Source organism: Loxodonta africana, chromosome 16, assembly GCF_030014295.1.
Source record: "Loxodonta africana isolate mLoxAfr1 chromosome 16, mLoxAfr1.hap2, whole genome shotgun sequence".
NCBI lineage: Eukaryota > Metazoa > Chordata > Mammalia > Proboscidea > Elephantidae > Loxodonta > Loxodonta africana.
Genome location: NC_087357.1, coordinates 4,438,763 through 4,456,704, shown reverse-complemented (window position 1 = coordinate 4,456,704; position 17,942 = coordinate 4,438,763).

The window sequence follows — 17,942 nt, the reverse complement described above, 5'->3', positions numbered from 1 at the left end:
TTAAGTAACCACAATATAATGATCAAAATCAGAAAAATTGACACCGATGCAGTATTATCGCCTAATCTACAGACATTATTCAAAATTTGCCAGACGTCCCCCTAATGTCCTATGTAAAAAAATGTCCTTTGTAGCAGAAGAAAAAATGTCTGGTCGCGGACTCAGCTCTGCATCAGGTGTTGGGGTTTGTTGTTCAGTCTCTTTAGCTTCCTTTGGTGCTGCTGTTGTTGGGAGCCATCACGGCTATTCTGACTCATAGCAACCCCACGTGACAGAGAAAAACCGCCCTTAGGGTTTTCTAGGCGGTAATCTGTATGGGAGCAGATCCCCAGGTCTTTCTCCTGTGAAGCTGCTGGCTGGGTTCGAACCACCAACGTTTCAGTTAGCAACTGAGTGCTTAACTGTCTCACCACCAGGACTTCTTTTAGTCTCCTTGAATGGGGAACAATTCCTCTGTCTTCCTCTGTTCTTCGTGACCTTGACATTACTGAAAAGCACAGGCTATTTATTTTGTAAGATGACTCTTGCTAGGTAGGGATTGTCTCCTGTTCTCGTGTTTCCTCGTGACTAATTTTAGGTCATGCATTTTTGTCAGGAACCTCCCCAGGGCATCGTGGCAGGAATCACATGATGCACATTTGTCCTTTCACTGGCGGTGTTAACTGTGGTCACCTGGTACCCAGAGGTGGCTATGCCCCCAGCTTCCCCACTGCAGAGTTATTATTTTTCCTTTGTAACTAATAAGGATGTAGTGGGACTGTCCTTTGAGACTATGTAAATACCCTGGTTTTTGTTTTTTGTTTTCTTGGCACTCTCACCAACAGTTGTGGCATCCATTGGTGGCCCTTGGCTAAAGCAATTACTAACGTGAGGGTTGATGAACAATGGTTCTCCAATGCCATGACTCCTGCACCCATCCGAGGGGTTCTACCGAAGGGGACTGCTTTCTCTCCCTTGTTTATAAATACCCTCTGTGTAGACTCTGGGCCCTTATCTTTCCTATGGGTTATAGCCCATTACTGTTTTTGTTTGTTGTGATGCTCAAATTGTTGCAGACTGGGTCTGTAAGAGTGCCTTCAAGCTGTCTCTTGTGTCCTTTCAACATGCCCCATTGTTCTGTGAGCACAATCGTGCCTTCTGCCACAACCAGCATTCCAGCACCATCTTGTACTTTCCTAGCCTTGTTAAATGTCTTCAAGGAGCCCTGCTTCTACAGAATAATTGTGTCTATGTGCTTCTGAGAGGGACACATGATACACACACACACACACACACACACACAAAGGAGCCCTGGTGGCTTGGTGTTTAAGCACTCAGCTACTAACTAAAAAGTCAGCAGCTCAAATCCACCAGCTGTTCCTCAGGAGAAAAGACCTAGCAATCTGCTCCCAAGATTACAACCTTGAAAACATTATGGGGCAGTTCTAGACTCTTCATATGGGGTTGCTATGAGATGGAATTTACTCAACTGAAATGGGTATACCCACACATACCCATACATATACATCATATACATATATGCATATGCATACACTGTGTTTGTTGGTAGGTGCTGTCAAATTGGTTCCAACTCATAGTGACCCCATGTACAATAGAATGAAACCCTGCCCGGGCCTGCACCATCCTCACAATCGGTGCTTAAGCCCGTTGTTGCAACCACTATGTCAATTCGCCTTGTTGAGGGTCTTCTTCTTTTTTGCTGACCCTCTACTTTACCATGTATGATGTCCTTCTCCAGGGACTGATCCCTCCTGATAACATGTCCAAAGTGTATGAGATGTAGTCTCGCCAATCTTGCTTCTAAGGAGCCTTTTGGTTGTACTTCTTCTAAGACAGATTTGTTCTTTCTTTTGGCAGTCCATGGTATAGTGAATACTCTTCACCAACACCACAATTCAAAGGCATCAATTCTTCTTTGTTCTTCTTTGTTCATCATCCAGCTTTTGCATGAATATGAGGCGATTGAGAACAACATGGCTTGGGTCAGGTGCACCTTAGTCTTCAAAGTGACATCGTTGCTTCCTTATCCCCCTTCCTCACTCTGGACCCACTCTTCTTCTCACTGACGTCCATCCTCTGGTGCGGAGACTACTTCCCCTGTATCATGTCTATTGTGGAGAGTCCGTCTTCACTCCTGACCTGTGTTGCTGGCTCTCTCTTAGCCTTCATGCTTTACCATGGCATCACAGGGCAGCCTGGAGTGTTGGATCTGTTTTTACTGGTCCCGCTCAGTACTCAGAGCACACTTTCCATCTGAGAATTCAGGCCTTCTCTCAGGAGTGGGAAGTTTTAACTTGTTAGCTCTTCTCCTGTGGCCTCTCTTCCCTACTCCACTTTCTCCTCCTGGGATGCTGCATAGAAACACGATGGGACCTTTCAGTTGACCCGCCGTGTCCCCCAACTGCAATTCATCCTATTCTCATTGTCTCTGCTTTGCTCTGGGGGAGGCTTCGGCTCTGTCCCCAGCTCACTAATTCTTCTTTTTGATCAGTTAGAGCTTGTCCCCTCTGGTGAATACTAGTTTGTTTTCTTTCAATGCCTGTAATTTTCATTCTTTCATATACCCATCTTTTCTTATGTCATTTCTGCCAGTATTGTCCCCACAATTTCTTGTTCTTTTGCGCATATTAATTTCTTTGTTCATCTCTTTGAGTACCCCGAGACTCATTTGTAAAATTTAACTGGGTATCATGTATTTCATTTTATCAGGAAACCCATTCCAACGACTGAATGAAATCACCAGCTTTCTTAACGCCATAAAATGAGAATGCAGTCGTTTCTTCCCCATTTTTATGCATACCATGTTATGAGAGAGAAGAGTAGTATTGCACTAAAGACAAGTCCAATTTGAGGGGTCTTGGCGCCAGGCTCAAACCCAATGCTAATATGAATTAGCTGTGTGATTCAGTACCTCTTCTCTGGGATTCAGTTTTCTCATTTCCCAAATAAGTGTTTGGGCCTTTTCTGCTACTCTATGGATTTAGACGTTTGTTTTCTTGAGTTTATTTACTTGTCTGCGTACATGAGCTTCTTAGGAAACTTTTGGGTACAATTGCCTATTGTTGGCTGAGAATGGCTGGATCAGAAGGGAGATTCCTTAGGGGAATTCCAGTCCAATTTAAGTGTTCACAAATATTTACATCTTCCTCTGCGACCAGTGATAAATATGTTGCATATCAACCAATCAGGAACAAATAACCAGCTGCATTCTGCTGTGGTTGTTTATTCTCCAGTCTTTATTGAGCCTACTATTATGCTTGGCAGTGGAAGCTGCCTTCCCTGGGAGGTTACAGTGCATGATGAGGAGGGTGAGAGAAGTGATGCTGGGTCTGAAAGTCAATTGTGATCACCTTGACAAACTCTCTCCTGACCACCCACAAAGGCTGCTGCTCCACAACAGCTTCCTGTCTCTTTGGAGTGGTTGATTTTCTAGTAAATATGTGTGCTGGGTTGCTAGGTTACAAGGCTCTCCCACCCTAACACCATAGTGAGGGGGGTCTGGGGAGTGAGGAGTCTGGGAAGTGAGGGGCACTGGGGAGTGGTGGGGTCTGGGGAGTAGGGGGTCTGGGGAGTGGGGGTCTGGGGAGTGAGGGGGTCTGGGGAGTGAGGGTCTGGGAGTGAGGAGGTCTGGGGAGTGGTAGGGTCTGGGGAGTGGTGGGGTCTGGGGAGTGGTGGGATCTGGGGAGTGAGGGGGTCTGGGGAGTGGTAGGGTCTGGGGAGTGGTGGGATCTAGGGAGTAAGGGGGTCTGGGGAGCGGTGGGGTCTGGGGAGTGGTGGGATCTGGGGAGTGAGGAGTCTGGGAAGTGAGGGGCTGTAGGGAATGGTGGGGTCTGGGGAGTGAGGGGCCTGGGGAGTGGTGGGGTCTGGAGAGTGGTGGGATCTAGGGAGTAAGGGGGTCTGGGGAGCAGTGGGGTCTGCGGAGTGAGGGGGTCTGGGGAGTGGTGGGGTCTGGGGAGTGGTGGGATCTGGGGAGTGAGGAGTCTGGGAAGTGAGGGGCTCTAGGGAATGATGGGGTCTGGGGAGTGAGGGGGTCTCAGGAGTGAGGGGTCTGGGGAGTGGGGGGTCTGGGGAGTGAGGGGGTCTCAGGAGTGAGGGGTCTGGGGAGTGGGGGGTCTGGGGAATGAGGGGGTCTGGGGAGTGGTGAGGTCTGGGGAGTGGGGGTCTGAGGAATGAGGGGTGTGGGAAGTGGTGGGATCTGAGGAGTGGGGGGATCTGGGAGTGAGGAGGTCTGGGAAGTGGTGGGGTCTGGGGGGGCCTGGGGAATGGTAGGGTCTGGGGAGTGAGGGGCTCTGGAGAGTGAGGGGGTCTGGGGAGTGGGGAGTCTGGGGAGCGGTGGTGTCTGGGGAATGAGGGGGTCTGAGGAGTGGTGGGGTCTGGGGAGGGGGGATCTGTGGACTGATGGGGCCTAGGGAGTGGGGGTCTGGGGAGTGGTGGGGTCTGGGGAGTGGTGGGGTCTGGGGAGTGGTGGTGTCTGGGGATTGAGGGGATCTGGGGAGTGGGGGGTTTTGGGGAGTTGGGGAGTGGTGGGGTGTGGGAAATGAAGGGGTGTCTGGGAAGTGGTGAGGTCCAGGGAGTGAGGGGCTCTGGGGATTGTGGGGATCTGGGGAGTGTTGGGGCCTGGGGAGTGACGGGGGGCTGGGAAGTGAAGGGGGGTCTGGGAAGCTGTGGGATCTGGGAAATGAGGGAGTCTGGGGAGTGGAGGCTCTGGGGAGTGAGGGGAGTCTGGGGAGTGAGGAGGGTCCTGGGAGTGAGGGGGTTCTGGGGACTAAGGGGTATCTGGGGAGTGAGTGGGCTCTGAGTGAAGGGGAGACATGGGAAGGGAGGGAAGGAAAGGGAAGGCGAGTCCCTACAAACACCCAGCACTTTGCCTGGTGCATGGTAAGCACTGAGTGTCAGCAAAAGAAACAAGCATGAAGGAGAGTGTAGGTGCCCAGACAGCAGCAGAGCCCCTCTCCTATTATCCTCACGAGGGTGGTTGGGCCTTTTCTTACACATCCAACTGATAGAAAACCATTATGAGCCTCAATTATATTTTTAAATTTGAATGTACTGTTAAGTATTGTTATTTTGTCATCAAAACTTTTATTGGTTGCTAAAGTTTGGATTCCTTTCCCTTTTAAGGATGAAAAATCCTTTTTCTGATTGTAGGAACTGAGTGCCCTGGCTGTCCCTGCCCTCTTCTCTGGGTCCGACTGTGCAACGTGTTTGCTCTGATGAGACCAAAGAGAACCATGAGCGCTGACATGTCATTTTGCTTGCTGAGTTGCTGTCAGTTGCCATAGGAACAAGAGTCCGAAGCCAGCGGCAGAGTTGTGGGCACCCTTTCTTTTTGCCTGCTGGGTCCTAATCCCATTTCTCTTCCTATTTCCAAAGAATTTTGCCTTGGACAAACCGCAGCTGGCCACGGAGGGCTTCCGTGACTGCGGACGGCCCCTTTCTCAGCTGGTGTAAGCCTGTCTCCACTGCCATGGGCATGCCTTCATGGTGACGAGCCTGTCTCCATGACAGTGGGCCTGTCTCCACAGCGGTGGGTCTGTCTCCGTGACAGTGGGCCTGTCTACACGGTGATAGATCTGTCTCCATGGCGATGGGCCTTTTGACACACATAAAGCAGGTGCAGGAAGATGGCCTCCAACTCAAGCACTGGATTTGGCGAAGGCAGCATGTGTGGCCGTTGGTCAGGCTCCAGGGACCCCTCCAAGAGTGATAACAGGCCCTTGTGGCTCATGGCGGACAAGTGAGCATTCTGTCACAATGTTTGTTATCAAGTCTGTCTTTGAAATAATGCACTATGTCAAAAGCCTCTTTTTCATAAAGTCTCGTCCTCTATAAAACACAGTTTCACGAGCATGCCAATGATTCCCCAGCTCTTGAGAGAAGAAGCACCTTGATGCCAAGGCTGACAATGTCTGCTCTGTTTCCATTATTCCCCTGATTAGCAATCAGCACCTCTGAAGCCACCTTGATTAAAAGGACAGGCAATTAGGAAAAGTGTTCCAACTCCCCTGAAGTGGTCTCATCAATACTCCCCAACAAAGGAAACCTGACTGAGACTTTTGACCAAGCTACGTTAATAGACCCTGGGAAAGGGTGAGTGTGGCTGGCCACCAAGCTGGGTCAGATGCCGGCTCTGCCTGTATGCGTCACCCCTGCTTGTAGACAATGGGGTCCACATGGGCTGGTTAAGCACCGAGTGTCAGGCAGCTCAGATTCCGGGAGGCCAAGGAAGCTGACCAAGGGTCAGCTCCAGGAGCTGAGCCAAAGCCACAGAGCAGAACCATCTGGTGAGGATGCCCAACCGCTTCCACCACTGACACCAAAGACAAGGACACGGTCTACTGCCCCCACTGCTGCCACCAGCACCAGGGCTGCTCTGGACAGAAACCTGACCTGTAGCCCCTAGGGCTGGCTGCCACCAGGATCCAGGTGCCACGTGGTCACCTAGGCCACCAAACAGCAGCTGCACATGGAGCCTGTTTCCCTCCACATCAAAATCTGATGGGTGGATCCTGGTCACTTCCACCTTGAGAGAAGACAGGGGTGTGGCTCTGACCAGACACAACTACCCACATAGGCCCAGGCAGGCTAGGGACAGGGCAGGGCAGCCTATGACGAGAACGGACTCTGGAGCTACAGCAGACCCCAGTGACCAAGAGGGAGAGAATAAATGTCTGACCCACTGCCCTGCCCTCCTCCATTCTCCTGCGGGGATCTCAGTGGCCAAACCAACTAGAAGCCAGAGGCCAAGGGGCTGTGAATGTTGCCTCTGGAGTCCTGCCTCCTGGGGCACGGGGCATCTGGAAAAGGCTGGGCAGCACCATGGAGGGGCAAGTGAAGGAATCCAGCATGGCAGTCATCCAGTAAGTACTTGGGGAATAAATAAAGGATCCCAGTGTGGCAAGGGGTCAGGGACTAAGTGCCCACCTCAGGGTGAGGATCTCCCACTGGTCACAAACCCCCGTTGCCTTCTGAGTTTGGAAGACTGGAGAGGCCCTGCAGGACAGCTTCACACTCCCAGTATTCCCCATCCCACCTGCACTCCCAGCCCCCTGAGGGGTATCTGGACCAGGGCCACATTCCCTCACCCCTATCATCAAACACCCGAGGGGCACAGCTGCCTTTGCCTCAGGGCAGGAGGGAATGTCCAGGAGATGCAATATTACTTTATCCCCTTGGACTTGACTGATCCAGATAGAACTAGGCTGGAGGCAGCTGGTCCGGGTCTGAACATTCGCAGCCTCGCTGGAGCCGCCTAGCAAAGAAAACAGCTTTACAACAAATCTATAGAATCACTTTAAAACAACCAACTTATTCCATTGAATGACCCAAAGGATCAACTCAGTAAAAAAGTATAAGGGAAATAATTGTTCAAATTAAAAGACATTAAGAAGAATTCCAGTAATTAAACAAGTCCAAGGAGCATCCTATTGTCTTGGCCCTTGTATAAAAGAAAACTGTTGTTTGTCTGAGAGCCTGGGGGACAGGATGGACCCAACATATAAGCTCCCAGGGCCTGGGATCTATGAAATTAGGGAGGTGTGGTTGCCTGGCAACGGTGGGCTTATTCCACACCTACAGCCCTTTCTGGTTCTGACCTGCTTAAAGTAATCACTGGTCGGATGGGTTGGAGTGATGCTGTGTTCTGATTCCTCCCAACCTGTGCCCTTAGGTCAAACCACGTTGAGAGTTCCATCTTGGGAAAACTAGGTAAACCCTCAAACTCCCATAACAGGGACAGAGTCTGCCCATATCAGGCCCCTCCACAATCTATGGGTGTCCCCCATATTGTGAAGCTGTCGTTTGGGGAGTAGAAGTACTACAGGAACATTAGTAATGGCAGGGATGAAGTATCACATGCCCACAAGCACTGTGTTCAGTACTGCACCCATGGGTCTGCATCCAGCCTCCCACAGGCACCACAGGATAGCTACTCTTGTCATTTCCAAGACAAGAGCATCAGCGTCCAGAATGGATGGCCAACCGTCCCAGGTCCTTTCTCATTTCCTTTTTCTGTATATATTTTAGTTATTTTCTTATTGATCACTATGGGGATTACAACTGACATATTAAACTTATAACAATCCAGTTCAAATTAATATGAACCTAGCTTTGATATTATATAAAAAGTCTGCAGCTCCATTCCTCCCCTGTATGTCGTTCTTAATTTACACATTTATACACTGTGTGTTAGTTAACATCAATCTTTTGTTTGTCTTTTGAACAAGATAGGAAACAAAAAAAGTTATAAACCAAAAATACAAATGATAATGGGTTTTATATTTACCTTACCTGTACCAGTCTTCTTTATTTCTTTATATGGCTTAGAGTTATCTTATAGTGTCCTTTCATTTCAGCCTGAAAGACTCCCTTTAGCATTCCTTGTAGATCAGGTCCACTAGTGACAACCTGCCTCAAGTTTTGTTTATCTGGGAATGTCATTTCCCTTTCATTTTTGAAGGATAGTTTTGCCAGGTATAGAATTTTTGGTTGGCTGGTTTTGTTTTGTTTCTTTCAGCACTTTAAATAAGTTATTCCACAGCCTTCTGGCTTCCATGGTTTCTTCTGGTTTCTGTTCATCATATTGATGGTCCATTGTACGTGATGTGTTGTTCCCTCTGGCTACTTTCAAGATTCTTGTTTTGTCTTTGGCTTTCTACTGTTTTGATTATAAATGTCTTGGTGTGAATATTTTTGTGTTTTTCCTGCTTAGAGTCTATTGAGCTTCTTGGATGTGTAGATGCATGCATCTTATCTAACTCAGGAAGTTTTGGACATTATTTCTTCAAATAGTCTTTCTGTCTCTTTCTCTTTTCCTCCTGGTATGCCCATTATGCATATATTTCATAGCGTCCTACATGTCTCTTAGGCTCTGTTTATTTTTCTTTATTCTTTTTTTCTTCTGTTCCTCAACCTACCTCTAAGTTCACTGATTCTTTCTTCTGCCTGTTTGAATCTGCTGTTGAACTTCTGTAGTGAATTTTTCATTTTAACTATTTGCTTTTCAGCTGCAGGTTTTCTATATTAATTTTTTATTATTTTTATCTCTTTATTGTTAGTCCCTATTTGTTGAGACATTATTCTCATATTACCTTTAGTTATTTGTCCATCATTTTCTTTGGCATTTTTGTGAGTATTTCAGACAGTTGGTTTAAAGTCTTTTTCTAGGAAGGCCAATGTCTGGGCTTCCTCAGGGTCACTTTCTGTTATTGTTATTATTATTATTCTCCTGTGATTGGGCCATATTTTCTCACTTCTTTGCATGTCTTGTAAGTTTTTGTTGAAAACTGGACATTTTGAATATTATAATCTGGCAACAATAAAAATCAGATTCTTCTCTCTCCTCAGGGTTTTTTGTTCATTGTTGTGGGTTGTAGTTGCTTGTTTGTTCACTGACTTTTATAAATGATTTTTAAAGACAGTACCCTTTGTCATGCATGATCTCTGAAGTCTCAGTTCTTCCAGCTTGTGGTCAGCTACTGTTTTGACAGAGATTTCCTTGAACACCTGGAAGAGGAGGAGGAGAAAAAAGAAGAGGGAGGAGGGGAGAGAGGGTGGAGGGAAGGTGGAAGAGGAAGAGGAGGAGAAAAGAAAAGAGGGGAAGAAAACAAAAAAACTACTTCCTGGTGTTTGCAGATTGGCTCTGTGTTTGAGCACTTCTTCAATGTATAGCCAGTCCATTTATAACCTGGCTTTAGCCTTTGTTTCCTGCTTTCAGTAAGCCTAAAAATGAGCTGGAGATAAATGCTCACAGTCTTCTCAAGTCTTTTCTGAGCATGCGTCTTGCTCTGGGCATACATATAGCTTTCTAGATTCAAAGACTTTAATCCTCAAAGTAACGCTCTCCCCAGCTTTTTCTACCAGGTTTTTGGTATGTCTATTGTCTGCCCCAACTTTAACCTTTTGGCCTAGGTATCAGCTGCCTGTTCATTTGCTTTTCAATGTTTTGGGGGAATGCATTTCTGGGCTGAGAAAGTTCCCAGTTAGGCAAATTAAAGGCAAGTGCTTAGAATCAGTCTCTCAGGGACCATCCAGACAGAGCAAAACAGACAAACATAATTCCTTGGAAATGAAGTCTACTCCGCTCCCTCCAGAATCAAAGACACACCCCTGGAACATGGGCTGCCACCTTCAAGACAGCTGCAGCATGGTGAGGAATGTGGGCAATGCTAAATTAAAATGCCACAAAGTTCTCCTATCATGTTTATAATGCCATTCTCTTGATTCGTCATTCACTGATTTGTTGTAAACTTTTGACCATTCTCTTCAGAGTTCTAAAAAAGGTTAATTGGGACTTTTTTGCTCATTTTTTCAGTGTTTCTGTACAGGGGCAGACCCTTGGAACTCACAACTCCATCACTTTTGCTGACCCTCTTCCCCAGCTTCCCCACAGCAAGCTGCTCTTCAAAAATTATTTAACAGTGACACTAAGAGGAAGGTGTAGTCACATTTTCTGCCATTTTCTCTACATGGGAGCTAAATCCTTTACCCATTGTCTTAGTTTCTTAGTGCTACTAACAAAAAGGACTTAAAGGCAGGCCAACCATCTAGTTCCAGAATCCACACCCTAACCCCGTAAATCACAGTTTTATGAGGTTGAAGTCTAAGAACTGCTGCAGGGTTTTGTTCTCTCCTCTCTTTCTCCTTCCACACCATGAGATAGTCTCTTTTCAAGGTAGAGAGATAAAGCATACCCAGGGCCAGAGCAGGAAAGAGGCTGTGCAGTTTAGATGAAGTCACAATGAGTATGCTGTGACCTAGTGTTTGAAACTCTGAAAACCCAGGGAGTTGGGTGTAGTATGGCACAACCATGGAAACTTTTAAAAAGTCAATGTGTCAATTCTTTGCAGGTTTTGTTTTTGGGAGTCTTTTGTTTGTTTTAGTTATGAACACATTATGTTTCTGTTAAGGAATCAAACAGTTGGTGTTTATCTTCTATCACTTATCACAAACGCGATTTGAAAAACAAACCTATTTCCCGGCTGCTCAGTGACTAAAACATTTGATGATTTACATCTTTATGTTTGATTTGTGCTACAGGAGGTGAGAAGTACAGTAAGCATGTCCTGTCAGGGTACCACATCCTCAGACACTCAGAGTCCTTCACGAAAGATGCCTTCTGGGGTATATTAAGGTGGGGCTGAAACTCTTCTTAAGCCAGTTGAGTGGTAGTACTGAATCAAGAAGCAAAAATGTTTTTTGAAGGCATTGTATTCTGTTTCAAAATAGTTTTATTATTATTATTATGGTGCTCCCAAGGCATGATCTGCATATGATGAGCAATCAGAAATTGCAGTTTGGAAAAAAGTATTTTGAATAACTCTGGATGGTTTTGGTTCCTTTCCCTTTGATTTATGTTTTGTTTTTAGAATCAAAAGTATCATAAAGGAAAAGAAAAACTGACTAATGGAGGGAAAGGATGAGCTGGGATTTTAAGCCCTTCAGTCCTAATCACAGGTACACAGATCTTGGTGCAGGTGACAGCCCCTGAAAACACACATGAACATTTCATTTCATAATTGAAGAGTCCCTTAAAAGTCATATCCAAGCTTGTTATTTGAAGGTGGTGTGTGATAAGTCTTCTGTTGCTCATTTATGAAGTAAACATTTCACCTAATTATTAAATTTTATATTTCTAAATACATGATTCATTAGTATGGGGACCACCAAGCAGCCCCTCCACCCAGGCTCACCAGCACATGGCATATTGGTGGGACTGAGTTGTCTGCCTCAGGGGGCCCATGCCCCAGGATTCAAGTCCAGCCAGTGACCAGGCCACAAAGTCAAGCAGGGTTGCGGATCCTGAGAAAGGATCAAAAAGCAAGAAAAGGGAAGCTGAGGGAGAGGGTCAGCCCCACAGAGAGCATTCCAGAGGTCTAGAGAAGAAGCAGCCATGGTGGCCTGGGAAATCAGAGGTCCCAGCACAAATGCGTCTAAGGCTTGCAATGTGCCCCAGGCCAGGTCTGGGCAGGGAGGCCAGGCTCAATACCATAAACAAGAAGAATGCCATTTTGGGGTAATTCTGCAGACAAGACTGGATGGGATTCCAGGGACACCCAGCGGAACAAGGGCATCCCAGTAATGTCCGAAGTAGCACCAGGAAACCTGGCTGGGAGGACATACTGGCAGATGTCCAGCTGGCAAAGCACCTGAGAACCACTATAAGCCTGTCACTAGTGGGTCTTATCGCCCTTGGACACTGGCCCCTCCAGGCTATACAGCACACGGGGTGCCCAGAGCCTTGTGGCTATGATTCCAGAGATAAATAGCTTTTCTCACATCCCTGACATCCCTCCCCTATCCTGCTACAACTTGTCTGGGGACCAAAGAAGGAGCCTTTGTCTTGGAGTCCCCCTCCCTGATGACATTCGCCCTCATTCCTGTAGTCTGCACGGCAAACGCGTGGGCACCCTTGACCTTGCCTGTAGCAAAGCTTGGCTTCCCAAGGCCTGGAGCAGGGGCTCTGCTGAGCTCATCCTCTGCCAACAAGAGGAACTTTCTTCAGCACTTCCGGTCTTTCTCCCAGACCCCGTGGCTCGTTTGCACAGTGAATTTGTGTGTTACTAAATAAGATTTTGACCTAGTGCTTGTTCACCCAAGTTCCCCATGTCTGAGGAGCAAGCAAAACAGATGAAACACTGGAGCAGTAATCGGAGAGACACTCTCTATCCAGTGGAGCTTCTCCATGCCCACTGGGGAGTGTCAGCCTTCACCAATAACATTCTCACGCTCACGCTGAAGTTCTTGCCTCGGTATCCATCCCAGGAAGTAGCCTCATTAATGTGTGGAATCTGATATCCAGCTATATTGCAATAAAGGAACAAAATATTCCCCTCATTCACCTTCCCCCATTATAAAGCCTTTATGCCTAAATCAGTTTAAATTTACTTTTTAATTATGTACACTGCTTTCCTACGTGAAGCTTCTGACTAGAAATATGTATCTCATTTTATTTTATGTTATTCAATTGACCCAAACACAAAGGCATTTTTCTTAAATGCTGAATGCTCATGTACCTTTTTAATTAAGACTTAAAAAGCTCTTAATTAAAACCATAAATCACGAACAGCAATTTCTATCAGAATAGTCCTTCAGGCCATGTGTGTATTTCCTGGTGCCTTCATGGTGACCCTTGCAATAACGAGTCGAGAGGATGACTTTCACACTTAACTGGTGCCAACGGAGCAAGAGCAGGGTTCGTGGTCAGACTCACGGCTGGTCGCTGTCACAGCCCAGGTGCCTCTGGTAGCTGACAGGGACCCAGGCAGCTTTCCTGGGGCCTTTATCCAAGGGCACACTTTCCTGCTTGTCCTCACACTCTTCTTCCAGCCAGAAAAAGCCAGCAATTCACTGATTCTTTAATAAAGTAAGAAATGGCTGTCACAAATTTTTAGCCATTGTTTAAGATATATGGACATTCAGTAAACTGTCCATATTGAAAGTGTACAATTTAATGAGATTTGACCATGTGTACATCCATGACGCCATCATCAGGGTCAAGATAACGATCATACTCTTCCCCACAAAGAAGTTTCCTTTTGTAATCCCTCCTGCACTTCGTGATCCCTCTTATCTGTCATTCTTAGTTAGCCAGTGCTTCTGTAACAGAAATTCCACAAGTTGGTGGCTTTAAAGAGCACAAATTTATTTTCCCACTTTTTAGGAGGCTGGAACCCAGAATTCAGGGCGTCAGCTATAGGGGAAGGCTCTCTCTGTCAACTCTAGGGGGAGGTTCTTGTTCCTTTTAGCTTCTGTTCCTTGGTTTCTTGGTGGTCTTCATGTGACATCTATCTTCCCTTCTTTTATTTTGCTTATCTTTGCATCTATGCTGCTCTTTATAACTCAGAAGCGATTAGGTTTAGGACCAGCCTATACTTACAGTCTCATTAATATAATAAAGAGCATACTATTCCCAAATGGGATTACTTTATCCACAGATATAGGAGTTAGAATGCCAACACATATTTGGCATTCTAACCCCTATACCAGGGGAGAGACACAATTCAATCCATAATATCCCCACTTCATCCCTGCAACTCCTGACCTGCTCTCTGTCATAGACTAGTTTGCCATTTCTAGAATTTTACTGCAAATGGAATGATACAGTAGGTACTATTTTTTGGACTGCCTTCTTTCCCTCAGAATAATTATTTTGAGATTCTTCCATGTTGTTGCATTATCGATGATAGCTCATTCATTCCCATTGCTGGGTAGTACTATATTAAATGGATACACTATGATATTTTTTCACTTTTACCTGTTGATGAACATTGAGTTGTTTCCAGTCTGGGGCTATGAAAAACAAAACTTGCGTGAACATTCATGTACAAGTTTCATATGGGCATATTCTTTCCACTCGCTTGGGTAAATAACTGGGAGTAGCGTGGCCAGATCATATAGTAGGTGTATCTTTAAACTTTTAAGAAATTTCCAAACTGTTTTCCAAAGTGTTTGTACCATTTTACATTCTTACCAGCAGTTCAAAGAGAACAAGGAGACACTGCAAGGTTTAAAATCAGGAAAGGGGTGAGTCAGGGTTGCATCCTTTCACCATATTTATTCAATCTATATGCTGAGCAAATAATCTGAGAAGCTGGACTATACAAAGGTGGCATCAAGATTGGAGGGAGACTCTTTAACAACCTGCATTATACAAATGACACAAGCTTACTTGCTGAAAGTGAAGAGGACTTGAAGCTCTTACTGATGAAGATTAAAGACTACAAACTTTGGTATGGGTTATACCTCAATATAAAACAAAAATCCTCACAACTGAATCAGTAAGCAACATTATGATAAATGGAGAAAATATTGAAGTTGTCAAGGATTTCATTTTACTTGAACCCACAGTCAATGCCCAGGGAAGCAGCAGTCAAGAAATCAAATGACTTATTCATTGAGCAAATCTCCTGCAAAAGACCCCTTTTAAGTGTTGAAAAGCAAAGACGTCACTTTGAGGACTAAGGTTCACCTGACTCAAACTTTGGTATTTTCAACCACATCATATGCATTCAAAAGCTGGACAATGAATAAGGAAGTACAAAGAATTGACACCTTTGAATTGTGTTGGTGAAGAATATCAAATATACCATGGACTGCCAGAAGAACAAACAAGTCTGTCTTGGAAGAAGTACAACCAGAGTGCTCTTTGGAAGTGAGGATGGCAAGACTTCATCTCATGTACTTTGGACACGTTATGAGGAGGGATCAGTCCCTGGAGAAGAATGTCATACTTGGTAAGGTAGAGGGTCATTGAAAAAGACAAAGACCCTCGAAAAGATGGATTGACACAGTGGCTGCAACAATGGGCTCAAACATAGCCATCTTTGTGAGGAAGACACAGGACCAGGCAGTGTTTCATTCTGTTGCATATAGGGTCTCTAGGAGTCAAAACCAACTTGACGCCACCTAACGACAACAGCAGCAGTGTATGAGAATTCCAGTTCCTTCACAACCTTGGCAACTTTTGGTGTGGTTAATCTTATTTTAGACATTTTAATGGGCTTCATCAAAAGTGAGAATTTCTATTCTTTGATGCAACCCTGACTCACACCTTTCCTGATTTTAAACCTTGCAGTGTCTCCTTGTTCTCTTTGAACTGCTGGTAAGAATGTAAAATGGTACAAACACTTTGGAAAACAGTTTGGAAATTTCTTAAAAGTTTAAAGATACACCTACTATATGATCTGGCCACGCTACTCCCAGTTATTTACCCAAGCGAGTGGAAAGAATATGCCCATATGAAACTTGTACATGAATGTTCACGCAAGTTTTGTTTTTCATAGCCCCAAACTGGAAACAACTCAATGTTCATCAACAGGTAAAAGTGAAAAAATATCATAGTGTATATTATGATATTTTTTCACTGTGGTTTTAAGTTGCATTTTCCTGATGACTAGGGATGTTAGAGATGTTAAGCATTTTTTGTGTGCTGATTTTCTAATTACTGTTATCATTGATTAAGTATCCAAGTCTTCTACCTTTTTTTATTATTATTATTATTAGTACTGAGTTCTGGGAGCTTTTTTGAGTTCCTGGATACAAGTCCTTTATATGTGGCTTGTAAATATTTTCCCTTAGCCTGTGGTTTGCCTTTTTATTATACTAACAGTGTCTTTCAAAGAATAGAAATTCTCACTTTTGATGAAGCCCAATTATTTTTATGGATTGTACTTTTAGTGTCATATCTAAGAAATCTTTGCCTAACCAAAGGACACAAAAATTCTCTCCATATTTTCCTCTAAATGTTTTATAATTTGGGGTTTTATGTTTAAGTCTATGATTCATTTTGAGTTAAATTTTATGTGCACAAATTTTTCCTTGCAATTCCATTGGCTTTTGCTCAATGTATATTAAAGCTGTTATTAGGTGCATAAACATTTAAAATTGTTATGTCCTCTTGATAAATTGACCTCTTATCATTACGAAATGAACTCCTTTATCTCTGGTAATATTCTTTGCTCTGAAGTCTGCTTTGATGGTGTCATGGATTGAATTGTGTCCCCCAAAATATGTGTCCACTTGGCTAGGCAATGATTCCCAGTACTGTGTGATTGTCCACCGTTTTGTCATCTGATGTGATTTTCCTGTGTGTTGTGAAATCTATCTCTATGACTTTGATAAGGTGGGATTAGCAGCAGTTATGTTAATGAGACAGGACTCAATCTACATGATTAGGTTGTGTCGTAAGTCAGCCTCTTTCGAGATACAAAAGAGAGAACCAAGCAGACAGACAAGGGGACCTCATACCACCAAGGAACAAGCACTGGGAGCATAGCCTGTCCTTTGGACCTGGGGTCCCTGCACTGATAAGCTCCTCAATCAGGGGAAGGTTAATGACAAGGACCTTCCTCCAGAGCTGACAGAGAGAGAAAACCTTCCCCTGGAGCTGGCACCCTGAATTCAGACTTCTAGCCTTCTAGGCTATGAGAGAATAAATTTCTTTTGTTAAAGCCATCCACTTGTGGTATTTCTGTTATAGCAGTGCTAGATAACTAGACAGAGAGTAACACGATCACTCTAGATTTATTTTGATTAGCGTTGGCATGGTATATCTTTTTCCACTATTTTACTTTTAACTTATTTCTGTCTTTATATTTAAAGTGTATTTCTTGTAGGTAGCACACAGTTGGGTCTTCCTTTTTTTAATCCACATTGACCATCTTTGCATTTTAATTAGGGCATTTAAATCATTTACATTTAATATGACGATTGGTAAGGTTAGGCTTGAGTCTATAACTTGCTATTTGATTTCTATTTGTCCCATCTCTTCTTTGATCCCTTTTTCTTTTTTTAGTGTTGAGTATTTCTTTAATAATTCCATTTTATCTCCTCTTTTGACATATTAGTTGTAACTCTCATACTTTTTTTATTTTATTGGTTGTTTTAAGGTTTATAATATACATCTTTAACTTATCACAGTCTACTTCAAGAGGTATTAGACCAACCCATGTATAACATTTAAAAAAAAAAAACCCCAAGCTCATTGCTGTCGAGTCAATTCCAACTTAAAGCAACTCTATAGGACAGAGTAGAACTTCTCCATAGGGTTTCCAAGGAGCAGTTGGTGGATTCCAACTGCTGACCTTTTGGTTAGCAGCCAAGCTTTTAACCATTGTGCCACCAGGGCTCCCGTGTATAACATAAGAATCTTAAAAGAATATTTCTCCTAGCTCATCCTTTGTGCTACAGCTGCTAACCAAAGGGTCGGCAGGTGCTCCTTGGAAACTCTATGGGGTAGTTCTACTCCGTCTTATAGGGTCACTATGAGTTGGAATCGACTCAACGGCACTGGGTTTGGTTTTGGTTTTATATATATATATATATATATATATATATATATATATATATATATATATATATATATATATATATATATATCTTTAACATATAGGAAACTCTCACCAGGTTTAATAAACTTTGCTTAAATACCTTTGTTTAATATT